This window comes from Pleurodeles waltl, chromosome 7 (assembly GCF_031143425.1).
Source record: "Pleurodeles waltl isolate 20211129_DDA chromosome 7, aPleWal1.hap1.20221129, whole genome shotgun sequence".
Taxonomy (NCBI): Eukaryota; Metazoa; Chordata; class Amphibia; order Caudata; family Salamandridae; genus Pleurodeles; species Pleurodeles waltl.
Window position 1 is genome coordinate 1,528,261,997 of NC_090446.1, and position 26,476 is coordinate 1,528,288,472.

Sequence of the window (26,476 nt, forward strand, 5' to 3'; positions counted from 1 at the left end):
CTCTGTGTTAAATAAATGCACTGATGACACTGGTTGTATTTTAATATCATTGGCTTCCTCTGGCTTAACTAAGAGAGTCAATCAAGCAATCAATCGATCAGTAGATTTGTAGAGCGCCTCTTGTCACCAGTGGGGACATCTAGGCATATTTCAAGTGCCCTGCTAGCAAAGCAGCCTTGTACCCAACAGTATTTAAGGGATCGTCACAGGAGAGGATGCTGTTCCCAATCATTTCCTGATGAAAGTCTTAGATGTTTCTTGGATCCACTGTGAGCTGAGCAAACGGAGAGATCTCTGCCAAGTACTGTGATAGGAGGGCTCTTGGGCTGGGATCTCTGCTGGGAGAGTGCTTCTCTTGGACACTTGGGGCCTCATTTACAAGCTTCTTGCACAATGTTGCATCATTTTGTTTTACACAGCGGTGGAGCAATCAGTGCTCCACACTGCTCCATATCTACAAACTGACGCATTGGGCCTAACGTGTCACTTTGTAGGGGTCTTTCTGATTTACTTATCAGAGGGGTCTCTGACAACACCTGCTGGCACTGGCCACTCAGAGGCCTCCACTGTGCCCTCACACCTCTGGATTCAAGATGGCAGAGGTCTGGGACACACTGGAGGATCTCTGGGCACCACCCCTGGGGTGGTGATGGACAGGGGAGTGATCACTCCCCTTTCCTTTGTCCAGTTTCCCGCCAGAGCAGGGACTGGGGGTTTCCTGAACCGGTGTAGACTGGCTTATGCAAGGAGGGCCCCATCAGTGCCCTTCAAAGCATTTCCAGAGGCTGGGGGAGGCTACTCCTCCCCAGCCCTTAACACCTATTTCCAAAGGGAGAGAATGTAACTGCAGTCAACACTCTAGAATTTTATCCCAGGCTCTGGATGGAGAAGATATTACCCTGTGGTTGCATCATGGTGGACAAAGGACATACCACAGCAACGGCCTGAACAGTCAGACAAACTTTCAAGCTGTTTGTGCTGATGGCATGCCAGCTTGGATTGTTTTGATGGCCTAGTCCCAGGGTTAAAGATGGAGTCAGTGTCAAACTTTCAGCTCGAGTCTTAGTTGGCTCGGCCACTTGTATATGGTTTAAAACACACTGTGGGTGGAGGTGCAATAAAGATGCCTTTACATTTTGTGTTTATCTGTCGAATATGTTGTGCTTTCAAAGACAAAGGTCAAATATCAGACAGAGGGCCTGATTTAGATCTTGGCGAGCGAGTTACTCGATCACAACGGTGCCGGATATCATGTCCACCGAAATATAAATCCCATAGGATATAATGGGATTTAGATCTTTGCGAGCGAGTTACTCGATCACAACAGTGCCGGATATCCTGTCCACCGAAATGTAAATCCCGTAGGAAATAATGGGATTTAGATCATGGTGAGCCAGTTACTCGATCACAACGGTGACAGATATCCTGTCCACCGAAATATAAATCCCATAGGATATAATGGGATTTAGATCTTGGCGAGCGAGTTACTCGATCACAACGGTGACGGATATCCTGTCCACCGTAATATAAATCCCGTAGGAAATAATGGGATTTAGATCATGGTGAGCGAGTTACTCGATCACAACGGTGACGGATATCCTGTCCACCGAAATATAAATCCCGTAGGAAGTAATGGGATTTAGATTTTGGCAGACCGGATATCCTTCACCGCTGTGACAGAGCAACCCCTTCAGCAAATGTTTAAATCAGGCCCTATGTCTTGTGACAAATTGCTGCTTATTCTTTTAGCAACAAAATTGGTGTTTAGCTTACTCCCTCTGACTTCAAACCGAGAGGATTTTGTAAAAGTGACCTAGGTGTAGGGTGACCAGATTTTGACAACCAAAAACCGTGACACGCCAGAAATAAAACCTTGAGTCTTACTTCTGTATCTGGCATGTCCAGTGTTTTGCACAGCCTTGAAAATAAATATATGTATATATTTATATTAGACTTGTAGACGTATGTGCACATGGGTGTGTGTGTGTGTGCTTGTATATATATATAGATATTTATACACACAAGCACACACACAGGCATACATTTACAAGGAAACATTTACTTAGCAATATCTATGGCAGGATGGCAGGACCCCCACACTATGCCCCCTGTTCTTGTCGCCCCTCTGCTGGGAACATGCAGCCGACCTCCCCCTGTGCTGCCGGACAGAAATAGAATAAATTGCTTATTTTTTCAGTCTTCTGAGGAACCTGCGTAAGGATAGCATACCTTCCAATTCTCCTTACAATTGCAATTACATGACGCTTGTCCCAAAAAACAGGACATTAATTTAAAAATGAATCTATGTGTCAGGACACTGGGACAGTCCACTGAAAACCGGGGCTCTCCGTTGAAAACTGGGACATCTGGTCATCCTACCTCGGTGCCAGTCTTGTAGTGGTACAGGGAGTGAAAGGAAAGGCTGCAGGATGTCAACTTTTTACTAACTCACAACAAAATGCAAATATTTGTATGTGAGCCGTACACATATCAAAATATAGCACCAATTAGGGAAGCACAAATAAGCACATTGCCTGTAATTCTGAAGTGTGATGAAAACAAAGATTTTAATGGGATTTAAACAAATAAAGACACTTTAGTTGGTGGTGCACAAATAAGAAATATTAACTGAAACCCGATTTCCACACATTATCATTTGTGTACTGTATAGTTTTGCATGTAAAACTGCGTGTCTTTGCAAATTTAATGGCCATTTTAACAGAAAATGTGCTGTCTGTAAATGACCGTTCACTACTACATTAAGGTCTGATTACGCCATTGGTGGGTCGGATATATCATCACAAACGTGACTCATTTCCCGTCCGCTGTATTACAAGTTCCATTATATCCTGTGGAACTTGGAAAACGGCGGGTGGATATCAGTCTTGTTTGTGACAGAGTATCCCATCCGCCGAGGTCATAATGAGTCCCTAATTCTCCAAAATACAAAACTGGCTACAAACCCTATCCTCCCCACTCTCCTGCTGGTGAGTGTGGCACATTGGCTATGCTTATTTTTGGTGTGACGCTTGAATTTTTTCCAATCTGTCTTGGGGCGTCAGTGATGTAACAGTAATGGCAGAAGGTCCACCCTGAAAATTGTTCCAGCACCACTGCAAACATGGTGTGTTAAGAGCACACCGTGCTTTAATTAGAGCTCTGGTTGTGTTGTAGAGTGCAGAGATGTCAGTCCAGCCCTGTCTACTTCTAGCAGGACTTGGGCATGTTTGGCTTTTTGCTGTAAGGTTGCTGTGTCTCTCCTGAGCTCTCCTCTTACATTTGGCTTTACAACTCCTCCTGGGGGTGTTATTGAGTCCAAGGGTATGATTTAGAGTTTGGTGGATGGGGTTAATCCATCACAAACATGACAGATATCCCGTCCGCCATTTACGATCCCATTATAGCCTCTGGAACTTGTAATTCGGCGGATGGGATATCCGTCACGTTTGTGATGCAGTAACCCATCTGCCAAACTTTAAATCAGGCCCTAAATTATAACTTAGCCATATTGTGACACACTGTTAAGGATAATGAAGTCATTTACTGGTCTCCGATGTAGTGGTGTTCATATCATACTTTATTCTGTTCCATGTGAACAAGAGGTGGAAGTGAATTCTCTTCCTGCTGGTTGTGTGAGTCTCTAGGAAACTGTTAGGGAGTGGTCCATTATCCCATCTTCAGCATTCGTCTCACTCACTCTTCCCGCATTAGGTCTCCCAGAGTTATCCAACACTGTGCCCATTACCAGATTCCAGTACCCTCCCAGGATAACTTTCATCTTCCCTATAGAGAGTCGCATCCTACAGAATCTTAACAATAGGTGACTTTATCGCTTATTGGGGCGTACACCGAACTGACCACCACAGCTTGTTCTTGTGTTGTGATTTTGGCCAACATGTAATGTCTTTCGGGATCTGCCCATGTCTATAGAACCTGTAACAGTAGGTCTTTCCTTATCATTAAAGCTATCCATCCTTTCCCGTGTCAGAAGTTGCTCTGACTCTATACTTTGCAAGTGACTTATGTTGATCACTTTCCCTACCCAGTTTCTATGCAATTTATCTCTTTTCTTGGGTAAAACATGTGTTTTTTTTAATTCCACCAGGTTGTTTAAATATGACAAAATATATATATATTTTTTTATAACATGTGTCAGACCATTCACATTTAATGATAAGATTCCAGGACCCTTGGGATTAGCAGTTGTCATTATCAGAGTGTATCTGTCCTCGACAAGAAAAAAAGAACTGTCTGATCGTCATGTCACGACTTCAATGACAGGTGCTATTGTGTGATACCATAAGAGGAATATGGGCTTCTTGGGAATTTGTCTACACTAAGGGCCTGATTTAGATCTTGATGGAGGAGAATACTCCGGCACAAATTTGACAGATATCCCTTCCGCCATATTCAGTGCTTAATTAGAGTCGGTGGTTGTTGGTGCGGAGCACCGGCACTTATTTTTGAGGGACGGCACTTATTTTTCTGCCTCAAGCATGTAATGCGAGCAAAGGACACATGTGGGAAAGACGGAGGAATAGAAAAATGAAAAAGCGTCACAAAGGGAGAAAGCAGAAAGCTGCAAGAGTGAGCTAACGGGGCAGGGAGTGGCTGCAAATGGATTAAAGTGGCCCAGGATGACTGTAGAATTACGCAGCCTCAGCATTCAGTGCTCACAGTAGCCGTGTGTTTCAAATGAGAGTTTTGGGCACCAGCACGTTTTTATTTACAAATTAGGCACTAGCGGAATTACAATCCCATAATATCCCATGGAGATTGTGATACAGCAGACGGGACGTCCTTCATGTTTGTGACAGAGTTAGTCCTCCACCAAGATCTAAATCAGTCCCTAAGTTTCTGTGCCAGAGATTTTCTGCTGAGGGAGGGTGATATCTACTGTTTTATGAAAAAATTGGGTGTTCCCGTAAAATGCTCATCTCAATAGAGTAGAGTGTATTGGCATAGTATATTCAGTGTGTTTGTTTACCACCACATAGATGAAAAGTGAGTGGGAAATGTCAAACTTTATCAGGCCTGTGTGGTTAGTCCAATGGATTGGGTGGGTCTCAGTTCACCTAAGTAGTCGTTTGCTAGGCTCTTTTATTTAATGTGCACTGGGACGCAGCGGCATAGGGGTGACTTTGAATGTAAAACAGTGCTCCTTGTCACGATGTAACCCAGGACTTATTATGCCTATATTGTGTTTGTCTAGCCCTGAGGACTATTGTGTGGGAATAGTTTGAGGATCAGTAAGTGTATCTGTCTGTTACTGAAATCAAACATTATCCTCAGTTAGAGCCAACCTCAGCAGCTTGCAGAGGCCCATTTCTCCATCAAGGAGACAAATGAAGTTAGTCTGTCTACCTGAGGGTGGTGCTGTCCACCACACTAAGAAATGACTGCCAAGCAAACTATTCCTATTGATGCGTTTTGAAGTTTGGTGCACAACTCCATCAACATAACGGAGCCTTGCACCAAACTGGTTTATTTTTTATTTTTAGAAAACAAATCCCACTTCAGGATACAAAAGAAAATCTTCCCCCCTCGCCTTGGGCAGTGAAAACTGACTCTAATTCCACCCATTTAAATAAATTGAGTGGAATTAGAGGTCTACCTCCGACAGGACTTACTCCGCAGGGCTGTCGGAGGGGTTTTCACAGCGGAGAGGGCCTAGATCTCCACAGTAACTAATCTATGTCCGCCCACATCTAAATCGGGTGAGCTGACCTTTATCTTGGCGGTATGTATACTCCATCGCCGTTACTAGATGGTACATATGAGAAATAATACACAAGGAAACAAAATCCACTTTGCGCCTCCTGAACTAGAGATTTGTCTGACACGATGAAAAAGTTTTCACATTGTCCTAGTCTGTGCCGACACAATCTATCACGAGGATTTCAGAATGCACTAATCTCTGCATATTGGGATTATCACATGTTCATTCCTATGCATTGGGTGATTGCAAGGTCTCAAAACATCTATAATACCTTTCTTACTGGCTGGAATTAGAGGGGAGTAAGAGTTTATGTTTTGTATGGTCCAATGCTGCTTTGGATATTTATCCACAGTTCCCTGTTTCCATCTGTGCTAGCTCATACAAAGTGTGTTCTGTGGGTAATACATGTGGCAATGGTTGGCAGCAGGGAGAAGTCCCGATTGTTCTGATCTATGCAAGGGAGTTTTCACAACACACCAGATCTTCCCTCAGTTCCATGACACCTATCCTGGATCCTCTCCGGATTCTTTGAGCCTTTTCAGAAGTTCCTCCCTCAAACAGGACAGAAGGGACCACTCCCACAGATCTTCACACATGCAGGAAAAAGTCACTGGAGGAGGATCACACAGGGGTACTATTGGGAGCCCGATGGTCCTTCATTGCCTGTAGACATAAATCCTCTGGCAGTGAAACTAAAGTGGAAATATCTTATAACCCGCTGAACATGGTTAGAGTTTTTCAGCACCCGTTTTAGAAATTGGGTTTCTGGTTGGCAGACGTATGCACCCTGTCAAAGCAGGAACCACAGTCCCAGTCAGGGTAAGTCACGGACACATCCTAAATTAAACTGTGCTAACCCCTGGTAGTTTGCCACAGAGCAGTCGGGCTTAACTTAAGAGGCATGAGTTAATTATTTGTGCAACACTTCAAACAGTAAAACAGTGAAAACACCCCACAAAAAGATCCAACATCTGGTTATATAAATAGAACGTAATTACATAGATAAAACAAGACCAAAATTATAAAAATCCAATAAGAAGAACTTGAGTTATAATTTTTTTTTACAAATAGCACATAGAAGCAATAAGCGTTTACTTGGGATGCCTGGTCATGCTGGACCACAACAAAGTCAGAAGTTCAGGCTGACCGCAAAGGGGAGCGGGCCAGCTACAGTGAAGCCCACTGTACAAACGTACCTTAATCCTGGTTGCGTCAGTGAAGATGCTGGGTGCAGAGGCGGCAATGCATGGGTGTGATCCCCACAATAGATGAGGTGCATCGATTTTTCCCATGCGGTCGAGGACATACACCGATTTTCCCCATGCAGTATCGCCAATAGGGCGGTACCCAGTGTGGTGATTCCAAAGGCAATGACCCGGAGTCGATCACTGCAACAGAAGAGGTGAATTGCATTTCCCTATGCAGCAATGCGTGACTCTAAATGCGGTGGGCCTGAAAGCGATGCACCAGTACTGTCCTTTGAGGCAGCAGCGATGCGTTAGAGTTGATGCACTGGTTCTGATTCACGCAACAGGAATGATAAGCCAGTTCTGTCACGCGGTGATGCTTGGTTCTGGTAAGAGCAGCACTTTATACCTACTTCCAAGGGCCCTGAACTGGGTTGGCACCACTTGGAAGGGCAAAACACACAGTTGGCAGAATCCAGGTGCTGTAGCAGGTGAGTTTGAAGTCTTTGGTGTCCCTGAGAAAAGAGACCAGTCAACTGGCCAGTGAAGTCACTGTGGGTATTTGGTTCAAGTGATGTGGGTCCAATCCTTTTTGCTCAGGCAAGTCCAGCTGAGTGGCATCCTTGGAGCAGCACAGTAGCTCTTTTCCTGGCCGAGTACTTCACAGGTCCAGAAGTGTCCTGAGTTGAAGTGGGAGAGACTTAAAAGAAGGGCTTTGAAGTGCACAGAAGTCCTCCCTTCCTGCCCTGGCTCTAGACTCACGACTGGGTGCTAAGCAGGCCTTTGTGACACAGCGATTCAGTTATAGGTGTGAGGCGGTGGCCAGCTCCTGCCTCGTGTCTTGCCCAGGATGGACCATCAGGATGTGAATGGCTCATCAGTCACACTTAAGCTCCCTTTGTGTGTGGCTGTCTAGAGGGAATGCACAGAGCTCAGTTGGCACCCGACCCCAGACATGCATTGGAGACAGGCTGCAGGCACACAGCGCTAAGAACGGGAAAATGCCAACATTCTAAAGCCTTAAAGCCTTGAGCGCATGTGCGACTGATCGGCATGGCGACAAGAGGTAGGATACACGCTTCCCTGTTTGACCTTTAAGCATATAGCGACCTGCTGACGCTTTGAGACTCTCTCATGGCAAGAAGGTTTCCTCCTCCGCTTTTGGCCCCTGGCCGAACCGCGGGGTAGACAGACCGGCATCATTCCCACTTCCTGTTTCATTGCAGTATGATTCCTGAACGTACAGCGACCCGCTGACACGCAGCGTATTTGGCTCCCGACAATATCACCAGAAGTTGCTGGTAGCAGCCTAACCCTGGTAAGTCTTTGTGACATGCTGTAAGCTTCATACAGCCTTCCTCACACCGCGTGGCCCATAATGCACATTTTATTTCATTCCTTTCACAGCCTAGCAGAGAGTAATGTATTATGTTTTGACTTACTCTGTGTGCATGCTCACTCCTGCAAGCCACGTCCAACAGCATTCAGGTTATTCCTGATTTGCCCTTTTACTAAGGTTGATCCCATAACGGTCCACCACTGCATTCTCCTCATTGTTTTTCTGTTTTATTCAGTATGTCCCAGCATCCATAGTCCTAATGTGACCCCCTCATCCTTTATGGGGTTGAAACGCCATTGGCAGATCAGAGTAACAGACAACCCTTTGTCTGTGTCCATTCTCTCACAAGACATACTAATTTGCTCTCAGTAGTTGTCTGTTACTTAATAAAAGCCTTTTTGTTTGTTATTTACTGCAAAATATGTTATTGTTTTTCTGCTTTGACACTGGGGAAACATTACACACACTTTACTCATTACTTGTTCTTCCAATGATAATACTTGTAATTGGGTTGTGATTGCACTTCTGCATATGTAAGTATTCATAAATATTTGTTTTCCTCTTGCAATGGTGTCTGATGTAATTTTATTTTATGTGCACTATACAATTGTGCCAGAACTCGTTCTGGCCTGGTGTGTGTTGTAATTTCTGCGTAAAATCTTTGGAACTTCTTTTTGTCCTCTTTTAACTGTACTATCATTTTTATAAAATACCTATGCAAACCATTGTAGCATAAAGTTGTTGTATACCCAGGTTCACATGGGTTTAAGGGTTGCTCTTGTAATCAATTCCTTAACTTTCTTAATGTGGCACTTTAAAAATTGTAACAATAAATCTGTCTTTACCACTAAAGAGGATTTATCATTAAAATTCTATAGGTACCAAACATGACAGATCTACCCCTTCCGAATCAGGAATGACAGATTATTAAATGTAATAAGAAATCCCCAATGATATCTTAAGAGAGAGGCAGGCCTCACAGCAGTGAAAAACGAATTTGAGAGATGTTCACTACCAGGGCATGTAAAACATAAAAATATATGTCCTGCCTCTTATTTACACAGCACCCTGCCCTAGTGCCTCGCTTAGGGGTGATCTTTATGTAATATAAGGGGAGTTTAAGGCTTGGCAAGAGGTTTTAAATGTCAAGTCGACATGAAAGTGTAAACTGCTCACACAGGCTCTGCAAGTGCAGGCCTGAGACATGTTTATGGGCTACACGAGTGGGTGGCACAATCAGTGCTGCAGTTCCACAAGTAGTATTTAATTTACAGGCCCTGGGCACATGTAGAGCACTTTACTAGGGACTTATAAGTCAATTAAATATGCTAATTGTGGATGTACCAATCAAACCATGTTTAGGGGAGAGAGCACAAGCACTTTAGCACTGGTCAGCACTGGTGAAGTGCAGAGAGTCCTAAAGCCAACACAAATGAATTCAGCAAAATTAGAGGCAAGCAGGCAAAACGTTTGGGAGAAGCCCACCCTAAGTCTGTCACGTGTAACAACCAGCAACTTCAAAGGTATCTAAGAAAGAAGCCACTGTCCACTGTTTACATTTACCATCCAGCAGGGTGGACAGAGCTGGGTGACAGGCAGGCCCACAAAGGACTCACTGTAATCCCTGTCTGAAACAAACAGAAGAAAAGCCTAGTTGAATGAGACTAGCAGACCCTTTAAAGAGGAGAAGCCAGGAGGCATCTTTCACCTGCAGGTGACAGGTAAGAAGACCAGCATCTTGCACTATAAATCAATGCTGCCCGAAGTACTAGCCTCTCATAGTGGTAGGACAGTGGCACTCACCCTATCAGGGACAGTGTGGATGCCCCGCATGACCTCAGAGTGCTGCTCTGGGGTATTGAACAATTATAGGGAGACCTTTAGTGATCACATGTGATTGACATGCTCATTGGGCAGCATCAAAAGGTCAGCAGTGATAGTTCACTCACTTGCTGGAAATCAACTTAGGGCAGGAATGCACACTCTCCAGGGCCCAGGTAGCATGGCCACAGGGAAAGATGTCGCTAACAAGGGGCTGATACTCTTGGCATGCAGGTTTCAGGCCCTCATTCAAGTTTAGAAGAGGTCAGAATTTGCTTATAAGGAGAATGGGATTCTGGAAATCAGCTTGATGTACACTTCTGGGTTGCGGGCGGTGCTCCTGGGAGGCCCTGGAAGAATGCCTGGGAACACCCCCAGCTGTTTCAGCTCCTTTGCCTATGTGCAGTTCGTCACTCAGCATTGCGCACCCTCGCCTTTTTTGTTTGGTTCTCTTCGTCTTTCTTGTTTCTTCAGACCCTTTGCCCTTCCTCCCTGTGATATCTCATTACCTTCTGAGTTCTCCCTTTGTTTGCTACTCTCTTCTTGTGTTTCTACAGGTGTTACCATCCTGCATCCTGATAGCCTCTCTACAGGGCCGTCCTTAGGGCAGAGCAACTGGTGGGCTGCACTGGGCGCTGACCTGGAGGGAGGGGACAGACCTGAGGGCGGGGGGGGCAGTGTTTAGCAATACCTTATGATTTAAAGGCACCTGCTGCAGTGTTCCTTGTGTATCCAGCTTTCAGTCATCAGTAAAAATGTCACAGTAACTCTTCTGTTTAAGCTTCCTGCTAGAGAGAGCGAGAGATCAAGTTTTGTCTAGTGGCAGTTTTGACGCCATAAAGTAGCGCTGAAGGCTTATATGCCTGCTGCAAAGGACAGATCTGTATTTTATGTGGACAGCTGAGTGGATTAGTAAAGTCAGCCTTTACCAGAGCTTTAAAACTAATGAAATGCATATGAGAGGCGCAAGGGAGCGATGAGGGGCACCTTTGGTAGTGAGGGAATGCGAGGACGAGGTGATGGTCATTGCTGCACCCGATGCCACCAGCGCTAAAGCCGGCCCTGACTCTCCGGTGGTGTACGCCTCATACCCGCCTCCAGTGAGCTACCGTCCTCCGTCTCAGCCTCTCCTGGGTTACTGGGCTCCAGGTCTGGCCCTGGGTAGGACGGTACTGCCCACACTCTTCCCTCAGCGGGAGAGACGGGTAAGTCTTACCGCACCACTGGCGCTGCAGTTGGCAGATTGTATGTTTCTACTGCACAGGTCTAACTGCGCACTTTGTGTTTCTTTTATACAAGATGTCCGAGCCACGGTCCTGAGATGACCTCGCCTGCTGCAGTGCTGCTCTCGCCGGCCTCCTTGTGCTTCTCGCTTCTCCCTTCCTCGGGGTCCTGAACCTACGCATTGCTATTAGTATTATTATTATTACTACTATTATTATTATTATTATTGTTATTACTATTATTATTGTTATTATTATAATTATATTTATTATTATTGGTATAATTCTTATGATTATTATTATTATTATTATTATTATTATTGTTGTTGTTGTTGTCATTATTATTATTATCATTATGTGTAATATTGTTATTATTATTATTATTGTTGTTGTTGTTGTCGTCAATATTATTGTTATTATTCTTATTAACATTAGTATTATTATTAGTAATAGTAGTAGTAGTAGTAGTATTACTGTTGTTGCTGTTATTATTATTATTATTATTATTATTGTTAACATTATTTTTACTATTATTATTGTTATTATTATTATTATTACTATTATTATTATTATTGTTGTTCCTGTTATTATTATTACTATTATTATTGTTATTATTATTGTCATTATTATTGTTATTATTATTATTAGTAGTAGTAGTAGTAGTAATAGTAGCAGTAGTGGTATCATTAGTATTGTTATTATTCTTATTATTATTGGCATCATTATTATAATTATTATTATTGTTATTATTAGTAATTGTTTTTATTGTTGCTGTTGCTGTTATTATTACTATTATTATTATTATTATTATTACTATTATTATTGTTATTATTATTATTATTATTATTATTATTATTATCATTATTATTATTGTTATCATTATTATTATTATTAGTAGTAGTAGTAGTAGTGGTATCATTAGTATTGTTATTGTTATTATTCTTATCATTATTATTATTATTGTCATTATTATTAATTTTTAATATTGTTGTTGTTGCTGTTATTATTGCTATTATTATTATTACTATTATTATCGAGTGCCTGGGTCAGAACAGGTGGAGGGCTGGGACTGTCCGGATGCTCCTCAGGGGGATTACATTCCACCCTTACATCGGCGCACAAACAGAAGCATCGGCCAGTCTGTGGCACTTACTCGGCAGTCAGAGACACAGGGGCAGTTTTACAAGAAACTGTTGCATCGGTGCCAATGCGCCACTTTTCTTGCATCCTCCTTGCCCCCCCTTAACGGCCTTAACTGCAGCGCGGTTGCACCGTAGTTACAATATGGTGCACCGTGAAGGTCGTTACCACAACAGTGTCAACATTTTTGACACAATTGTGCCAAAGGATTTGATGCTAATGCAGCACAGGACAGGGAGGCCCATAGATTACTATGGGTGCATCACTTGAACACCTGCCTTGAGCAGGCATTAAAAACGACGGACAAATGGCGCATTGAAACCTTTTAAATTTCACTGCCCCAGTTTTTCGGTCCTTCCTGCATGGCATAATGTGGCACGCGGAGTTGAAAAGTGGCGAAATGCATGCATTGTGCCACTTTGTAAATATGGCGTGGGGGAATGGCCACCTTAATGCCGACTTAGCATCATAAAAATGACACTAAGGCAGCATTAAGGCGGTGCTAGGGGCTTGTAAATGTGCTCCTTATAGTTTTCTGATTGGGTAAAGCAACAGAAAGGACCATCGAAATCTTGCTCAGCAGTCACTTCATGTCTCGCAGTAGATTTGAGATTTCCCAGGAGTGAGATGCACCACTTGCCGAACCAGGAGTTTTCAGCACTGAATGAGAAGTTCCAGAACCTGGCATCTTAGGTCTAAACTTCTGTGCCCCAGGCCATTCCCCCAGAACAGTCAATCAATCAATCAATCATGATTTGTAGAGAGCGACTTATCACCCATTATTGTATCCAGGCACTGAGGATCTTGTTGCTCAGGCTCAGTCGAACAGCCAGGTCTTGAGTCTTTTTCTGAATTTCACTAGCAAGGGTGAGGAGCGGAGGTGAAGAGGGAGGTCGTTCCAGGACTTGGCCTTAAGGTAGGAGAAGGAGCAACATCACCTGCAGCTTCGGCAATCGCGAGAGCTGTGAGCGAGGTAAAGGGAGGTGGAGCGAAGTTGTCTGAATGGTTGGTGGAAATTCAGGCAGTGGTTGATGTATGCAGGTGCTTTGTTCAGGAGATCAGTGTATCTCCTTCCAGCTGAAGCACACTGTAGGAAAATGCCTCTCATGGCATTGTTTCCCCTAACCTTCTGCTTTTATTGATGCTAGTTATGATTGAAAGTGTGCTGGGACCTGGCTAACCAGGCCCCAGCACCAGCATGCCTTTCCCTAAACTGTACCTTTGTTTCCACAATTGGCACAGCCCTGGCACACAGATAACTCCCTTGAAACTGGTACCCCTCGTACCAAGGGCCCTGTGGGCAGGGAAGGTCTCTAAGGGCTGCAGCATGTCTTGTGCCACCCTGGGGACCCCTCCCTCAGCACATGCACACTGCTTGCCAGCTTGTGTGTGCTGGTGGGGAGACAATGACTAGGTCGATATGGCATCCCTCTCAGAGTGCCATGCCAACCTCACACTGCCTGTGGCATAGGTAAGTCACCCCTCTAGCAGGCCTTACAGCCCTAAGGCAGGGTGCACTATACCACAGGTGAGGGCACCAGTGCATGAGCACTATGCCCCTACAGTGTCTAAGCCAAATCTTAGACATTGTAAGTGTAGGGTAGCCATAAGAGTATATGGTCTGGGAGTCTGTCATGCACGAACTCCACAGCACCATAATGGCTACACTGAATACTGGAAAGATTGGTATCAAACTTCTCAGCACAATAAATCCACACTGATGCCAGTGTGGGATTCATTGTAAACTTCACCCAGAGGGCATCTTAGAGATGCCCCTTGTATACCAGTCTAATTCCTAGTGTCAGACTGACCAGTTCCTGCTGTTGAAGCAAACATGTTAATTATAGATATTAATAAGTGTTTATGCATTTTGAATATTAATAATAAAATGTAGAAATAAATAATATAGAGAATTAATATACACGTTTGAAAATGTGCCCTCAGAGAGCGGTCACCAAGATTCCCAAATGTACTAATAAAATGAATAACATGTAAGAAATATAGAAAGATTTATTGAAACAATGTAGTAGTATGTCATATTGAGATATATAACGTATGTTTTGCATTATATTGTAGAGTTAACTTAGTCGAAGTTGTGGCCTAGTTTTGCCAGGCCTCATGCAGAAGCTGAATTATTAGTGTGATGTAGAGAAGCTAATGTGCTGAGCTGACCCTGAACTGCTTATTGTTTAATAAAATCTGCTCAGCAAAAATCCTGTGCATGAACCGACGGACAGGAGATGATGGAATCATAAATGTATCAAGGACTGTGTAAAGCAGACGAGATGTACTTTCCCAGGACTTGAACAGTAGAGACACTGACTGGAGACGAAGATGCAACATTTTTGATACCTGACGAGCCGGATGATGAGGACATCATACAGTGAACCAATCGACACCTTGAGAACTGTGTAGCACAAAAATTCATAGATTTGAAGAACTGACATTATTAGATAGAGTCATAACTGGAGAATTAACTGACCAATTAGGAATTGGGGTATAGTCTGGGTAACTTTGATATAATGCCGTGACAAAAGGGGAAAAACTTCAGAACTGATGAAGAGAATAGATGTTCGAGGTTAGGCGTGGATGTTCGAAGAGGTTCAAGATTTTGTCACTGGGCTTCTTCACTTGAGAGCCTGGTGCGATGCTGATCGATTGATGACCTGAAGAGGAAGACTGACTTTGTTGCTGATCCATATCGTGGGTAGGTAGCTGTGACAATGTGACTGAATTAACTTTTGTGCCTTTTCTTTCTAGGTACCAACTGCGCTGTGTTATAGTTTTTCTCTTAAGCTAGATGTTTTTCAAAATTGACATTCTAAACTGTTTTCGCATGAAGTCCCACATGCTGATGCAAATCTGGGTTAGGTAGGGTTCCTATTCTGAGACGTCAACATGAACGGCGGCAAATGATTGGCGGACCGATTTGCTGAACTCTGCTACTCATGTTAACATATTCATCGTTATTGGCTTCTGTCGAGGCATTAGAACGCATGTTTTCTCAAGTTCTGATTAGGTTATGTTATTGGTGGTCACTAATTAATTAATTTTAAGTTGATTTGAATAAAGTTTGACTTAACCTCATGACTTAGTATTGTAACTAATAGGGAAATAAAATTATTAAAACATATATTGAGTTGTGGTTATTCATGAATGTTGACATTATTAACTACTGACTGATGTTTTGCTTATTGGCTATTGAGTTCTGTATTGATTATGGTATACATTGGATACCCCGTAGCTAGGATAATCCTTGCGAATCAAAAGGTTAATCAGCCCTTACGCATCCCCTTGTAAGTTTACTTACTAAGGACCAGGCACGCTAGCACTGCCAGCCTGTCAGATCCAGACGAGTTTCTGGCCACATTGGGTAAATGCCTTCATCACTCTGTGGCCAGGAACAAAGCCTGCACTGGGTGGAGGTGCTTCTCACCTCCCCCAACAGGAACTGTAACACCTGGCGGGGAGCCTCAAAGGCTCAACCCCGGTGTTACAGCGCCACAGGGCACTCCAGCTAGTGGAGATGCCCGCCCCTCCGGAGACAGCCCCCGCTTTTGGCGGCAAGTCCGGAGGAGATAATCAGAAAACAAGGAGGACTCACCCACCTGTCAGGACAGCCCCTTAGGTGTCTTGAGCTGAAGTGACCCCTGCCTTAAGAAATCCTCCATCTTGTTTTGGAGAATTCCCCCAATAGGAATAGGGATGTGCCCCATCCCCTCAGGAAGGAGGCACAAAGAGGGCGTAGCTACCCTCCAGGACAGTAGCCATTAGCTACTGCCCCCCAGACCTAAACAAAACCCCAAATTGAGTATTTAGGGGCGACCCTGAAACCAGGAAATCAGATCACTGCAACCTGAAGAAATGGTGACCTGAAAGTCTCGCAGAAACGACAGAGATGACACCTGACTTGGCCCCAGCCCTACCGGCCTGTCTCCAGACTCAGAGAACATGCACAGCGACGCATCCAGGGACCAGTGACCAGTGACCTCTGAGGACCTAGAGGACTGACCTGCACCTAAAGGACCAAGAAACTCCTGAGAACAGCGGCTCTTTTTAAAACCTACAATGAAGAAACCAACTTTAAAAAGACTCCAGCCTCACTCCGGAAGCGTGAGACACTCTACACATGATGCCCTTGGCTCGTTTTCAGATGAACTAACACCACAGAGAGGAACCCCAGGCGACTCCAAAGACGTAGACACCCTGAGTCGACCTTCCTGCACCCTCACAGCGACGCCTGCAGAGAGGATCCCGAGGCTCCCCCAGACCGCGACTGCCTGGTAACAAACAAACCTGACGCCTGGACAAAGCACTGCAGCCGCAGCCCCCAGGACCAAGAGAAACCAACTACCAGTGCAGGAGTAATCAGCAGGCGGCCCTCTTCCTAGCCCAGTCAGTGGCTGACCCGAGAAGCTCCACTGTGCCCTGCCTGCATCGCCAGAGTGACCCCGGGTCACTCCATTGCTTTCAACACAAAACCCGACACCTACTTTGCACACTGCACCCAGCCGCCCTGTGCCGCTAAGGGAGTATTTTTTGTGCCTGTTTGTGACCCCTCCAGTGCTCTAAACCCCCCCTGGTCTGCTCCCAGAGGACGCAGGTACTTTCCTGCTAGCAGACTGGAACCGGAGCACTCCTGTTCTCCATAGGCGCCTATGCTATTTGAGCGCTACGTTGACCGCTGCACCTGACCGGCCCTTTGTTGCTGGTGCTGGGTGTGTGGCGTTGGCTTGAACCCCCTACGGTGGGCTGCCTATGTCCAGGAGACTGAACTTGTAAGTGCTTTACTTACCTGAGAAACTAACTATTACTTACCTCCCCCAGGAACTGTTGATTTTTGCACTGTGTCCACTTTTAAAATAGCTTATTGCCACTTTTTGCAAAAAATGTGTATGCTACTGTTTTAATTCAAAGTTCCAAACTTACCTTTGTGAAGTACCTTACAATTTATGTACTTTCCTAAATTCTGAATCTTGTGGTTCTAAAATAAATTAAGAAAATAATATTTTTCTATATAAAAACCTATTGGCCTGGAGTTAAGTCTTTGAGTGTGTGTTCACATTTATTGCCTGTGTGTACAACAAATGCTTAACTCTACCCTCTGATAAGCCTACTGCTCGACCACACTACCACATAATAGAGCATTAGTATTATCAAATTTTGCCACTATCAACCTCTAAGGGCAACCCTTGGACTCTGTGTACGCTATCTCTCACTTTGAAATAGTACATACAGAGCCAACTTCCTACATTGGTGGCAGCGGTGGGATCTATGACTTTGCATTTGCTGGACTACTCAGCCAATACCTGATCACACACAAAAATTCAAAATATTGGGCCAGATGTAGCAAGTCGGCAATTTGCGACTTGCAAATTGCGAGTCCCTGCGACTCGCAATTTGCAAGTCGCAAATTGCTATGCAGTACGGTGTCTCAGACACCGACTGCGACTCGCAATGGGGTCGCAATGACCCACCTCATGAATATTCATGAGGTGGGTCGCAAATTGCGGCCCCATTGCGAGTATAGGCACTCGCTAACATGCAGGCCTGCTGTCGTCAGCAGACCTCCATGTTGGCGACCTGCCTTTCAATAAAGCAGTGTTTTTTTTTTGAAGTGTAGCCCGTTTTCCTAACAGGAAAACGAGCTGCACTTCAAAAAAAACGAAACCTTTTCTTTCGGTTTTTTTTCAGGGCAGGGAGTGGTCCCTTGGACCACTCCCTGCCCTGAAAAAATATTTTGGGGTCCAGTCACAAACTGGAAGGGGTCCCATGGGGACCCCTTCCAATTTGCGATTGGGTTACCATCCACTTGAAGTGGATGGTAACTGCGATGCCATTTGCGACCGCATATGCGGTCGCAAATGGTATTGCATCCCAATGCGACTCGCAAATAGGAAGGGAACACCCTTTCCTATTTGCGAGTCTGAAATGCATTTTGCGAGTCGGTAACGACTTGCAAAATGCATTTCTGCATTGGGATACGCGTTTAGCGAGTCGCAAACGGCAAATGTTGCCGTTTGCGACTCGCTAAACGTTTGCTACATCTGGCCCATTGTCATTAGAAACTGATTTTTGAATTTTTGGCTATTTTTCTAAAGTCCTGCTAGGGCCTTGTGTAAGTCCCTGATAGCATTTCTTTTGAAGTTTAAAAGTTTGTAAAAGTTAGGATTTAAGTTCTAGAAGTAGTTTTTAGATTCTTAAAAAGTAATCCCAACTTTTAGAGTGATAATGAGTCAAACAGATGAGACAGTGATGGAACCCAACCTCACACCTTACCTGCATCTACGGATATCAGAGTTGAGGTCTCTCTGTAAGATAAAAAAGATAAAAACTAGGTCCAACCCTACCAAGGCAAAGCTCCAGGAGCTCTTGGCAGAGTTCACAAGGGACCACCCCTCTGATTTGGAGGATACTTCTTCAGATGGGGAAATTAGAGAACAGGAGGAAGAACTCCCCCCTCCTGTCCTAAATAGGGAGGATAGGGCTCCTAGAACCCTGTCCCCAAAAATCATAATCAGAGAGCCTGGTTCTTCCACAGAGGAGTCCAGTACCTCTGTAAGCATTAAGGACAGCCTCAATGAAGAGGACATCCTGTTAGCCAGGATGGCAAAGAGATTTGATTTGGAGAAGCAGCTCCTAGCCTAGTAAGAGAAAGAAAAGAAATGGGTTTAAGTCCCATAAATAGTGGCAGCAACTTAAATAGGGTCAGAGAGAATACTGACATCCTAAAAATCCCCAAAGGGATTGTAACCAAATATGAAGAAGCTGATGACATCACCAAGTGGTTCACAGATTTTGATAGGATGTGTACAACCAGAAAAGTAGGCAGATCTCAATGGAGAGCTCTCCTTTGGGAAATGTTCACTGGAAAGTGTAGGGATAGACTCCTCACACTCTCTGGTAAGGATGCGGAATCCTATGACCTCATGAAGGTTACCCTGATTGAGGGCTATGGATTCTCAACTGAGGAGTACAGGATTAAGTTCAGGGGGACTCATAAATCCTCGAGCCAGTCCTGGGTTGATTTTGTTGACTTCTCAGTCAAAACACTAGACGGTTGGATAACTGGCAGTGGTGTAAGTGATTTTGATGGGCTGTATAATTTATTTATGAAAGAACATCTTTTAAGTAATTGCTTCAATGACAAACTGCATCAACATCTGGTAGGCCTAGGTCCAATTTCTCCCCAACTGGGAAAGAAGGCAGACCACTGGGTCAAGACTAAGGTAACCATGACTTCCACAGAGGGTGACCAAAAGAAAGAGGTCACAAAGCCTCCTCAGGGGAAGGGTGGTGAGACATCCACAGACAAAAATAAAGAGTCTTCTACAGGGCCCCAAAAACCTGGTTAGGAGGTTGGGCCCGAGCCTCTTCACAGTCCACAAATGGGTATAAGGGTAAAAACTTTCATCCCAAGAAGGCCTGGTGTCACAACTGTAGACAGCATGGACACCAAACTTGAGACAAGGCCTGTCCAAAGACAAGTCCCACAACAACTACTACTCCAGTTAGTACTGGAATAGCCAGTCTCCAGGTGGGATCAACAGTGTGCCCGAGCAAATCAGGGTCCACACTGAAGCTACTTTAGTCTCAGAGGGTGGGATGGATTTAGCCACACGTGCTGCCTGGCTGCCTAACATGCAAAAATACAGGCAGCAGCTCTTGATAAATGGGAATAGAGTAGAAGCCCTGAGGGATACAGGTGCCAGTGTCACCATGGTGTCAGACAAACTGGTTTCCCCAGGACAGTACGTGGCTGGACAGACATATCCAGTCACAAATGCTGACAATCAAGCTAAAGTCCATCCCATGGCAATGGTAACTTTAGAATGGGGAGGGATCACTGGCCTGAAACAAGTGGTAGTCTCCTCTGCAATTCCAGTAGAATGTATGCTAGGGAATGATCTGGAGTCTTCAGCATGGGCTGTGGTAGAGCTTAAGACCCATGCAGCCATGCTGGGCATCCCTGAACTGGTGTGTGTCAAGACAAGAGCACAATGCAGAGCACAGGGTGCAAAATAAGTGTTGGAGTCTGGAATAATTGCCCAATCTTCCAAGAGGAAAGGAAAGAAGACTGGGGGACCCGCTTCTTCACAGCAAAAGAAACAGAACCTCTGTTCTCAGGAAGATGTTCTATCCCCTGAGGGAACTGAGTCCATGGAGCTGGAACCTTATCAGGTAGAGCTCTCAGGCCCAGGGGGAGCCTCAAGGGAACAGCTGTGTCAGGGACAAAAGAGTTGTCCCACTCTTGAAGGCTTAAGACAGCAAGTAGCTGAGCAAGAAAAAGGCAATGTCAGTTGAACCCACAGGGTCTATTGGGAAGATGGACTCCTTTACACTGACGCAAGAGATCCCAAACATGGTGCCACTAGGAGAGTGGTAGTGCCTCAGGAGTTTAGGGAGTTAATTCTGACCTTAGCCCATGACATTCCCCTTGCTGGGCATTTGGACAAACCAAGACTTGGGAGAGATGAGTCAACCATTCCAGCCAGGTCACTTACTTAGTGGACCTGGGCACTAGCAGGACCCCCAAGAGGGTGATCCATGTTAACCGCCTTAAGCTCTACCATGACAGGGCAGATGTAAACCTGCTGATGGTTACTGATGAGGATTCGGAAGCAGAGCGTGAACCTCTCCCTGACCTCCTTTCAACTGACCCTTAAGATGGCTCAGTAGATGGAGTTCTCTACTCAGACACCCTCTCTGGCCAACAGCAAGCTGACTGCAGGAATGTCCTCCAGCAGTCTGCTGAGCTCTTTTCCTTGACTCCTGGTCAGACACCCCTGTGTACTCATGATGTGGATACAGGAGACAGTTTACCTGTCAAGAATAAAATATTCAGACTGTTTGACCGAGTCAAAGAAAGAATCAAGGTGGAAGTCCACAAGATGCTGGAATTGGGAGTGTTAGAGCACTCTGACAGTCCCTGGGCTAGCCCAGTGGTCTTGGTCCCCAAACCTCACACCAAAGATGGAAAGAGAGAGATGAGGTTTAGTGTGGACTACAGATGGCTCAACCCTGTCACCAAGACAGATGCCCATCCCATTCCAAGGGCAGATGAACTAATTGACAAATTAGGTGCTGCCAAATTCTTAAGTACCTTTGACTTGACAGCAGGGTACTGGCAAATCAAAATGGCACCTAAAGCAAAAGAAAAGACAGCATTCTCCACACCTGATGGGCATTATCAGTTTACTGTTATGCCCTTTGGCTTAAAGAATGGCCCTGCCACCTTCCAAAGGTTGGTGAATCAAGTCCTTGCTGGCTTTGAGTGTTAGGGTTTGTACACAGCAAAGAGCATGTCCCCTCTCACTGCACTAGTGGGTTCTGTAATAGCTCCCTTTTAAACTTACTATTGAAAGCCTTTCTTGTTATCTCACCTTCCCCCCCCCCTAGGCTTCTGTGTATGTTGTTTAATGTGCTGTTTTGTTTACACATTGGGCCTTGCTTTTACCAAGGCTTCTTTAAAATACTCCTCCCTAGGCCATGTGTTAATCCAACTCATTTGCATAATAACTGAAACTCTGCACACCTTTCAAGAACATGTGCAGCATGTGAGGACCACACCCAGCTCTTGAAACCACACCCAGCTCTGCACACCTTCCAAGAACATGTGCAGCATGTGAGGACCACACCCAGCCCTTCAAACCACACCCAGCCCTGTCTATAAAAGGCATCCCCCGAGCCTCACCCAGTGCTTGTGCTCGTCTACCTCCCGCTTACCTGAGAACAGATCCCTCGGCGCTGGCACTCCTGCTCTTTACAGACTTACATTGACTTCAATGGGCGCAGCTTCTGGCTCTTCCTTCTTCCGGTTTCCGGTTCCTCCTTGCTTCAGCCTCTCTCCTATGAGTAACCTGCAAAAGAGAAAGAAGACAAGGTTAGACTGATCAGTATCTCTTGCCAGCAACAAGTAAGTGCAAAACCTTTTATTACCTGAAAGAACTTTGACAACAATTTCTGGATTCCTGTATAGACAATTTGAAACGAAATACCTTCCCCGAACATTGTGATTCAAACTCTTTGTTACAAGAATATTTTGCAGAACTTTGTGAAGCAAACATTGTTTTTTCTCATGGAACTTTTAAGAATCGAACAGTGGAAACTATTAACAGCAAGGCAAACAGTAAATCAAGGACTTGCACAAATTACATGCTGTATTTTGATGTAAAAGTACAGTATTTGTTTTATAAAAGATTCTGGAAATATGGGAAAAGTGAGTCTGCTATTGGGAATTTAGGCTTTAGTTATATTATGATGAATGTTTGATATTGGTAATTCTGATAACGGTATTTGTTTAATGTTTTAGAAGCTTTACAGTAATAGAAAACACATCCCAGAGCAGTAACACATTCCAAACCTGGAAACTAGAGACCAGGATCCAAGAGGTACTTTTAGAAGAGAATTTCTAATAAATAAAGGGATAGTCAGGAACCCATTTAGGAATAGGTTGCACTTATCTGTTCTTTGTTTATGTTTCATTAGGCACCAGTTTCTACAGAAGTCAGAAAGGGCCGCAGATTTGTGCAGCACTTCAACAGTGGAAACGCAAGAACGGTGTTGTCTCTCTTTTTTATTTTATCCACTTCCCCCCTTCCCTTGAGCTTCTGTTCTTAGTGCACTGTTTTAAAAACTAGTGTGCTGGAACAAGCAGTTTCAGGGTGGGGTCGGATTGTCTTCAACCTCCATCAGAACTGAACAAGAACTCAGGTGAGCTGGGCTTTGACAGAAGCACAAGCCTTAAAAAAATTCAGTTCTGGTGGACGATGAATACCGGGGAAGAAATAGAGGGCATTGACGTCACGGATATGGCGCAGGCCCTAAATGAGGACTTGGCTCATAATGAATCAGTGTCTGGCATCTTGCAACATATGCAAGAGGAAATAGAGAGATTAAAGATGGAGAATACCTCTTTAAAACAGGATTTAAGCAGGTATAAATTTAGGGGATCTCAGTGGAACACAGCCTCACCCCTTTGTTTAAAACCTCCTCAGAGACAGGGGCGCCATCAAAACATACAACTTTGCCTTCCCCAGTTGAGGTTACTGTTAATGTTCCTAATGTTGTGCCCTTAGCAGCACCTGAACGTTTTCATGGAGATAGTAACAAATTCCATGTTTTTATCAATCAATGTCAATTACACTTCATTTGTAAGCCACAACAGTTCCCTACTGATGATACGAAAGTGGCATTCGTCTTGTCTTATTTGGGTGGCACAGCAGCCAATTGGTCAATTCCTTTCGTGGATAGAGATGATCCCATCCTCCATAATTGGAATCAATTTAAACGTACCATGACCAGCCTTTTTGCAAAACACACTTTCATGCAGGCAAGTGATAATGAGCTTTTAAATCTTAAACAAGGTAACAAGGATTTATTGACCTATCTCACTAGTTTTAATCGTTTACTCACCGAGACACAGTGGCCAGAAGAAAAGCGTGTCTCCCTTTTTTATAAAGGTTTGAGAGACGAGTTAAAAGACGCGCTGGCTCATATCGTTGATTTGCCAAAAGACTATTCGGACTTTGTAGATTTAGTTGTGAAATTAGAACATAGACTAGGAGAAAGAAAGGGAGATAAATACAAACCGGAATCACGGTTAACTTTTATTAGACACGAGAAGAAAGACACAGATAATAAACTCCCTGAACCAGAGCCTATGCAAATAGGGACACTCAGAGGTCCACTCACATCAGAGGAAAAAGAAAGAAGGAGAACATTTCAATTATGTTTATATTGTGGCAGGGCAGGTCACTTTGCCAGAGAATGTCCAGTAAAGCCTAAAACTCCACGAAAGGGTGCTGTTTCCTCCACCTCCTCAACTGAATCGGGAAACGATTAAGCTCGACAAGGGGAGAGGTTACTTGTTCGAGAAAACATCTTAATCAAACCTCTAATGCTGCAGCCTTCAGGGTACCGCACATACCTAGACATTTCATAATTCAGGTTGTTTTAATTGTTACTACCCAAGTGAGGCATTCTCTCCCTGTCCTACTGGACTCAGGCGCGACAGGAAATTTTGTAGATAATAAGTTAGCTGAAATCTTAGGACTTCCTATGTGCCTAAAGCCTTGTCCAGAAGCAGTATGTGCAGTGGATGGGTCAGAATTGACCTCTGGATTAATCACAAAACAAACAAGTCCACTTGTTATGGTCTGTCAGAACGGGCACACAGAGGTGATTAGCTTTGATCTGATAGATACTCCTAATTTTGGTTTGATTCTCGGGGTACCCTGGTTAACAACTCATAACCCAAAAATTGATTGGGTGAATAGAACTGTTACTTTGGATTCCTCTTTCTGTAGAACCAATTGCTATCAAGAAGCAGGTACAGAACAGAGCACAGTATTACACTGTGCTAGTGTTACACAAGATGAATCAAGTCTCCCTCCTGAATATTCTGACTTTAAAGACGTCTTTGATCCAGTAAAGGCTAGTGTGCTGCCCCCACATCGGTCTTATGACTGCCGTATAGATCTTATCCCAGGGGCCCCTTTACCTAATAACAGAGTATATGCTTTGACTGACGAAGAAACCAAATACTTAAGAACCTACCTAGATGACCTACTACAGTCTGGGTTCATCCGTCATTCCACATCTCCGGTGTCATCTCCACTCTTTTTTATCCCGAAGCCGGATAAATCCCTGCGCGCGTGTATCGATTATAGAGGACTAAATAAGGCTACAATAAAAAATAAATATCCTCTTCCTCTAATACCTGTGTTGTTGGATCAATTAAGACATTCTACTGTATACACTAAACTAGATCTGCGGGGAGCTTACCACCTGGTCCGAGTAAAAGAGGGGGATGAGTGGAAGACAGCTTTCAAGACAAAGTTTGGTTTATTTGAGTGCACAGTAATGCCCTTTGGGTTATGTAATGCCCCTGCGGCCTTTCAGTTCTTTATAAATGAGGTCCTACACGAATTCCTGGACGTTTGTGTCATAGTATACATAGACGACATCCTCATTTACTTTAAGAACTCAGAAGAACATACCCAACATGTTCGTGCAGTATTATCAAAGTTAAAAGAAAATCATCTTTTTGCTAAGTTAGAAAAGTGTACTTTTAATGTCAGCAAGGTGGACTTTTTAGGATACTGCCTGTCACCTCAAGGAATAACTATGGATGTAAAGAAAATCAGTGCTATTGCTGATTGGCCAGAACTATCCTCTGTAAAAGATATTCAGAAATTTCTGGGTTTCGCCAATTTTTATAGGAGGTTTATTGCACATTTTGCAGACATTGCGGCCCCAATAACTACCTTGTTGCGGAAAGGGCAACGATTTCTTTGGACTGATGAGGCGGCACACGCCTTTCAACTCCTAAAACAAAAGTTCACTTCAGCCCCAATTCTGAAACATCCTGATCCTGACTTGCCCTTTTTTGTTGAAGTGGATGCTTCACAAGTAGCTTTGGAGGAGTTCTCTCTCAACGAGATGCAGTAGATGGCCAGTTACATCCTATAGCCTTCTATTCCAAAAAGTTATTGCCAGCTGAACAAAATTACACTGTGGCTGAAAGGGAACTACTAGCTATCAAAGTAGCCTTTTCAGAATGGAGGCACCATTTAATGGGAGCCAAGTACCCAGTTACAATCTTTTCTGACCATAGGAACCTACAGTTTTTTGGATCACTTAAAGCACTAACACCACGTCAGATGCGCTGGTTAAATTTTTTTAGCACATTTGACTTTGTTATAACCTATAGACCAGGTGCACAACAAATTCAATCTGATGTGTTATCTAGATACGGACATACCTCAGACATGAAACAAGATAAAATAGGAGAACCCATTATTCCTCCCCAAAAGTTGTTGGCACCAGTACAACAGAAGGATTTCATCACAGATCTATATAATGCACACATGCAAATAGCACCTCAGGATTGGTTAAAGGATTCCCATAACACAATACAACGAGGTTTATTGTATCACGACAACATGCTGTTAGTGCCCACCTCTGAATTACAAACACAGGTGATAATTTGGCATCACGCCTCACCGTTGGCAGGTCATCCTGGTTGGGTAAAAACCCTGGAAAA